Source organism: Thalia democratica, chromosome 5 (assembly GCF_965202585.1).
Source record: "Thalia democratica chromosome 5, ktThaDemo2.hap1.1, whole genome shotgun sequence".
Lineage (NCBI taxonomy): Eukaryota > Metazoa > Chordata > Thaliacea > Salpida > Salpidae > Thalia > Thalia democratica.
In genome coordinates this window covers 80,507,860-80,514,970 of record NC_139169.1, presented here as the reverse complement: position 1 = coordinate 80,514,970, position 7,111 = coordinate 80,507,860, and the positions used below count along the sequence as shown (strand labels likewise).

Sequence of the window (7,111 nt, the reverse complement as noted above, 5' to 3'; positions counted from 1 at the left end):
TATCCTCGTTGTAAATCACTTTAAATCATAATTAGAAATGTTAATGTACAGCTATGAAATTCTTAAGAAAACGAAAAATGCAAATCTTTAAAGTTATGGACCAAAGCAAAAAAAACTACTCAACTTAAATCTTTAATCAACACCTTGTTAAACCCATTCACGAACGCATGCCTTTTGATAATCATATACCTTATAGCTAAGAATAAAATGGTTTTTTGACCAATTACTAGCTAAAATCTGCTTGTTTTAAATAAAAATGTGGCATACACTTGATATTTTTTTTGATATAGTTTTTATTTTTGTTTATTTTATAATCACATTACTATCATACATTTGTTCTAAAATATCAATGAAAGTACTATTGTCAAAAACTTTTGAGTCCACTTACTTTCAAGACTTAGTGCGTTCCTTATGCGGGTGCGAACCTCTAAAAGTGCGTACCTTATCAAAGTCCCTTAATCATTAACAAAAGATAAGCATAAACAGTCTGTTTCGACTGTTACTTAATTTTTAGCGAAAGTTTAAAATACAAAGCAAAACGTATTAAGAACTCATACAATTTCACAAAGTTAAAACTGTTAAGTAAAAGTCAGTTCAAACAAAATGATAAATTAAGAATTTAATTTTTTAGCTTTACATATTTCAGACAGACAAATGTACACTTAAGGTTAAACTAATACCACGGTTAAGGTAAATTTGTTGCCACGGACTTTTCTCACGTATTTGAAACATTGTGTATTTAATCCTGTTTGTACAAAACCACACAACAAGTTCATTAAATTACTGCAACAAAAACAGTTTCCCTCCAGGCTAAACTCGTTTGAAGTTAAGCGTGTGTGAAATTTCACTTCAGTGTTAAAAGTTTAAAAGTTTACAGTTGACGATGTTTGAGAAGTCGAAAATAAAGAGCAATTGTTTGTTAATTATTTTAGTTGTATAAGAAAAAATTGCGGAAAATTATATTTAAAGTAAAAAGTGATTAAAGTTTACAGCTCACATTGATAAGTTGAGTATGGAAAATCGTTTGTTAGCTGAAATGTTTCTTAGTTATTGTTTACTTTATACAATTAGTTTTTGTTTAAACTAAATACAAATCAAAATTTTGGTTGAAAACTAGAATTGAGAGATATAACTGTGTGAATTTCGGTTACATTATTAAATGTTTAAAAGTGTCACAAATAAGGGTGCTTATGAACATGGACCTTTGAGTTTTTAACTATTTTCTTACATTTGGTAAACAAGACAAAATGACCTGTGCAAAGTTTTAGATGATTTGAAGAGAGCTTTCACCTTGGCGGAATTTTGTTCTCTGAAAACCACCCCAATGCAAACAGTATGGGATCCAAAAATTTCGATCTTAAAGTTTTTACATGTGGCAATTATCACAAAAGCACATTGTGTACAATTTGAGACGATTTAAAGAAATTTTCATAGTTGCAATTCTTGATTTGAAAAAAAACTTGAAGTTCAAGAAAACTTACAAAAACTGATAAAATTGCAGAAAATCACCTATGACACCATAAAAATTTCTTTAAATCGTCCTAAATTGTACACAATGTGCTTTTGTGATGATTTCCACATGTAAGAAAAATCAAGCTAAAAACTCTATGATCGAATTTTTGGATTCCATACAGTTTGCATTAAGGTGGTTTTCAGAAAATAGAATTCCGCCAAGGTGAATCATCTTTCTTCAATTCATCTAAAATTTTGCAAAGGGTGTTTTTGTGGTGTTTGCCAATTGTAAGAAATCTTCTAGTTAATAACTTATAGGTCGTCGTATTTATAAGAAGCCTAATAGTCATAAATGATTTGTATAATTTTTTATAACAAAACAGACATATAATACTTACTAATTTCTTTCAATAATATAATTTACTTACACTATTTAGCTGAAAATAAGTGAAACCTTTAACAAAATTGTTTGCAAGAAACTTTTAGAATCTATGTGGTCGTTTCAGAGCTTTTTATAAATTTTTTTTTGTTTTGACATAGTACTACAAAAATAAAATTGTGCATCTTCTTACTTTTATGTATTGTTGTTTTTAGCTTTTTAAGATGCTTTAAGATTTGTTTTAAAAGTACATCATACGAGTCGTTTAATTACAGAATATTTCATTAGTTTTGTAGTACACATTGCATTGTAACGATGAAATTGTGTATCTTGCTAGTTTTGTGTCTCTTTGTTGCTTCTTTTGCAAAGGAACCTTGTCCGTTTAAAATGTATAGGTCTTGGAGGGGTTATTGCAAACGTGAGTTTAATTTTGTTTGCTACTAAATAACTACTAGAAAAAATTGAAAAACTAATATATTATTTCATTTATCCTTAAAAATCAAAATTGTTCAAATGACTACTGTCTTAGACTTTTGTAAATCATTAAATTTAGGTTTAAACAGAAAAATGTTTGGTCTTTTTATCAAAATATTTAGCTAATAATGCAAATAAGTAGTATGAGCTTTATTAGGTATTAAATATAGTTATAAAAACTATTATTTATTTTAATAACAGCTACTTTCAACTTGTTTTAAGTTCAGAAGTAATTTCAACGCTTTCTTAAAATTAGTTTATAAAAATTGTTAGGGCTGGTTTTCAAAGGTTTTTATGACCTACGCCCTAAATTGCAAGATAAAATTACTATTCCAAATATGTTTATAAAAAGCTAAAATAACAAATAAAATGTTCAAACTAACCTGTACGTAATTTTATGGTGTTGGTTAAAAATATCAATAAAATTAAAACACTTTACAGAGTGTGAGGACCAAAAGGGAAAATGCGGCAAGCCAGGACCGTGTTTGGGTTTTGGCACGACACATTGCGTTGACGATAGCACGCCGGTGAGAATGTACGCGAGAGACAAATGTCCCATCACTTGCAAGGTATGACGTCATAATTGTGATAAGCTGAACTATATTTCATAATAGACAATACGTCAAAAACCTTAAGTTTCATATATTTCCTTGTGCAGTAATGACAAATTTAGTTAAATTGAAGTAAGCAAGTATTTATTTTTTATTAATGTTTTGAAATCGGTTGGGTAATATTTTATGCGCAGCTTAATACCTTTCTAGAATACTAAATTTTTAGTAAAAACTTTTTTCTAGATCTCGTAGCAATAACTAAGCTTTCATTTAAAAGTATTACTAAAATATGAAAATCTAGATGTTTTTATGTTTTCCAAAACAAATTGTTACTTAGCAGACATTTTAAAAATGAAATAATTGCACTTAAATAATTTTAACATCAAGTGTAATATTATTACCAAATCGATAGTGTAAACGATCCATAGCTATAATTTTTAAAGATGTTTAAAATTCGTTTTAATCTGTTAAAGTTTCTATTCAAATTAAATTTTATTATATATTAAATATAAATCTAGTTATAATTACAAAACTAACGCAAACATTTTTAGGTACCAAAATGTTTGGAAGACCTTGCAAAAGAAGAAAAAGAAGAAAACTAAAGATAATGAAATTTATTTCGCAATTATTTTTATTTTACTGAATTTTCTATGCTTGTTTTTAATTTCACTGTATTTTAGATTATACAGCTTTTTGTGTAAGTTTATAAAACTAACGCGTACTTTTCAAAATAGAATGTATAAAAATAAAATGCAAAAAGTATAAAATTTTACTTAAAGCTTTAATTTTTGTAGTCATATTTTAAAAGTGTTCCCGAATAAAATTGCAACAATTTTTGTATCGTTTTTAGCCATAAATTCTTTTATAACTTAAGAATAAAATTACAAAGACCATTGAAATTTGTTGGTTTTATTATTGATGATTTTTTAATAATAAAATGTGTTTTGTTACACATTATAATCGAAATTCACACTCATATGCAAAAGTATTTAAAAATTTTGTGTATTGAACTTTTCCACAAAACATGCTTGAGGCTTAATTACACAATTGTTATAAAGTACAAAACCGCAAAAGCCGTTTAAATTACCGTAAAGTTGAATAATTTAGCTGTATTTTGCTATTTAAATAAAAGGTTGTCTTAATTATTTTTAAATCTAATTCAAACTTTTATACGAACTTTTATTACAAACAAAAATACTATTGAAGCTTATATGAAGAATGATAACTTGTAATAAAGTAACAAATACTTTAAGTAACGATCAAAATCTTTTAAGACATAGTACAAGCATAAAATAAAGTAAAAACTCCTATTACAAGTTAAATTTAATTTTAATTTTATATTACAATACTTTATACATGAATTAAAACTTTAAAGTACTATTAATGTTGTATATATGAATTTTTTAGAAAGACAAGACTGTACTAATGTACAAGTTTTTTATTCTAAGTTTTTTATTTACTCATAGATATTCTTTCTATTCTATTTTTCTATAAAAAACGTTATAGTGATAAATTTATGAATTAATTTTTGCCAAATAGTTTTTGTACATAGTTAACCTATTTTGTATTGTATAGCAATGTGTGCGACTCGACAATTAAAAGGTTCTTTCGTACCTAAACCAAACTTTTTGAACGCTTTTCTTTTGTCTATAAACATTATAAATCCATTTCTGACTTAGGTGCAATTTTATTTTAAGTGTTTTTAAAATTTGATCACAAAAAAAATGAAGAAAAGTACCAATTTTCTACCATACTGAATTATAATAGTTGTAGAAAAGGAAATATTTGAAGATAACTTTTTGGCAGATTACTACCAATGTTTACAAACGAATATTGTTTTTTTATAAATAGTCTTAAGTATGTCAAAAAATCAATTCAAAACTTAAAAGTTTACTTCACTATACCATGCTACAGCTTTTCACTCAGATTTAAGTTAAGTAATCTCAAACTATAAAGAAATTCATCACATAAACAACTTTTACACTCGTACTAAAACTTACTGAGTATGATGTTAATATTATTAATATTATAAGATGTAACTTTAAAAGGCGTTAAATCCTGGAGATCCTGATAAGCTAAGCAAAATAAATAAATTAAAATAAATTGTATAAAATACCAATGTAAAATAATTAGTTTTATTAGGCTATTTAAAGAAGCAGCATATAAAATTTAGTTTTATTTGAAAAAAAACTCTCTAAAAGATTTTTTGAACATTTTTTTGAATTAATATTCGATATAAATACATGGTTTGTTGATTCTGTTCTTATACAAAATGTTGTGTAAATGAGGAGTTTTATTTATAAACTTAATTAGAAGGGTATTATTCAAGCACTTCATAGAGTTTATTATGTTTTTATAAACTTTTTTAAGGTATTTTTGGATGTTTTTTGTTTTTCGATGAAAAAACCAATCATCAGTGTTGAAAATGTTTTATCGTGCTAGCAATTGCTCTGCTGCATTGTTTTCTGTTTATGCTGTTTTTATAAGATTATTTTTTTGCCTTTTTTGATTGGTTGGTTTAAATTCAAAGTTTGAGATATGTTTTGATTTTTCCTGCATGACAACCATTGTAGCTTTCTCCTTGGATTCAAGTATTGTTACTTTTTGAATAAACAGAAGTGTATAACAACCACTCCAATTGAGACTGAGATTACACCATACATGCTGGAAAATTCAAAGTAAGTCATGTTGTAATAATTATAGTATATACAAGGTTACGAGCATAAAGTTATTGTTATAGAAAAATAAAAATTAGAATAATTAAATTAATTTAAAATAAAATAATTTAATTAAATTTGTTGTATATTCACATTCTTATTAACTTTTTTTTTTCCTTTTATCAATTTTTTATCTAGGAAATGGCCAAGGCAAATGATAGTGTAATATACTACATTTTGATTTTGGGCCAAATCGTAAAAGATATTAACATTATTTATAAAATAACTATTTACGAGTTTTTATAACATGCAAACTAAGGGAAATCAAAAAAAAAAATTAAAAAAAAATATTTATTTTTGGTTCTAATACCATTTGATGAAAAAAAACGAAAAAAAACCTTTATTTTTGGAGGGACCCCATGAAATAATTCCAACCCCAAATTAAATAATTTTTTTTTTAAATTAAAGGCAAAGGTGCGTTCTCTAAAATAAAAAAAAAAAATTTTAGATAGCTTTTAAGATCAGGAAAATAATTGACATTAAAGTTTTATGTTTTTTGAAAAATTAATAAATTTTCCTATAACAATAACTTTATGCTCGTTACAAGGTTGCATTAAAAGCTGAAAATACCTAGAATTTGACAATTTGTTTAATTAATGTCTTTTACCATAAAAAATAGTAATAATTATGCAAAAACAGTAATTCCACTTACCTGGAAACCTGAATAATTCTGGAATTTGACAATTGTAGCAAAAAAAATTTGAAAAAACCTGGGATTTTTAACAATTAACATATTAAAGTGTAAAATTTCGATTTGAAAAAAAAATCTATCCATAGATAATTTTTTTTGTCATCATCAAAATTGTTTTATTAATCAACACATTTAAAGTAGCTTAACAGTATTTTTTCAATGTTTTTATACTAACTAACTCAGTTTCTTACCTTAAACTTAACTTTAAACTAAAAATACACCCAAAAATGTGTACTTTTAAAAACCCAAAGAAAATTTGAAAAACCTAAAAACAATTTTGTAAAAACAAGTGGCAACCTTGAAAAATACCAGAATATTATTTTATTTATAAAACCTATACAAACCTTGAATTTTGAACAATTTTTGACACATAAAGTAATAAATTTCAAATTAAAAAAGATAAGCATCATTAAATTGTATGTTTATTTGATTTTATTACCATAAAACACATTAAAGTTGCACTGCAGTGTATTTTTGTAAGTAAATTACATTTTTCACCCTAAATATAATTTTCTACTAAATAAGACTGGTAAACTTGTTGTTTTATATACCTATAAAAAAATTTCTTAATAACTAGTAGCCACCCTGGAGAAATTTAATGAAGTTTAAATATCTTCTTTGATTTATATATTTAAGTTTTAAATTTTGAAAACATTTGATGCTTTTATATAATAAAGTCTAAAAATTAAAACAAGTTGAATAGCTGCATACTATATATTTATATATAAAGTCTTTTTTTGAATTTTTGTCTAAATTTAAAGCCAAAAAGATAACTAACTATATTTTTTATAAGAACGGCTTATAAATTGTGCTACAAAGACATATTTATTTTTATTTGAAGTATGTT

The 7,111-nt window shown here is 25.2% G+C and overlaps 1 long non-coding RNA gene across 1 annotated transcript; it reads left to right on the top strand.

The window, feature by feature from the left end:
- Positions 1-2,100: 2,100 nt before the first annotated feature.
- Positions 2,101-3,748, top strand: LOC145837074 (uncharacterized). The gene is made up of 3 exons (XR_014369907.1): positions 2,101-2,249; positions 2,747-2,874; positions 3,408-3,748. It is a non-coding gene; the product is annotated as an uncharacterized LOC145837074 (long non-coding RNA).
- Positions 3,749-7,111: the final 3,363 nt, after the last annotated feature.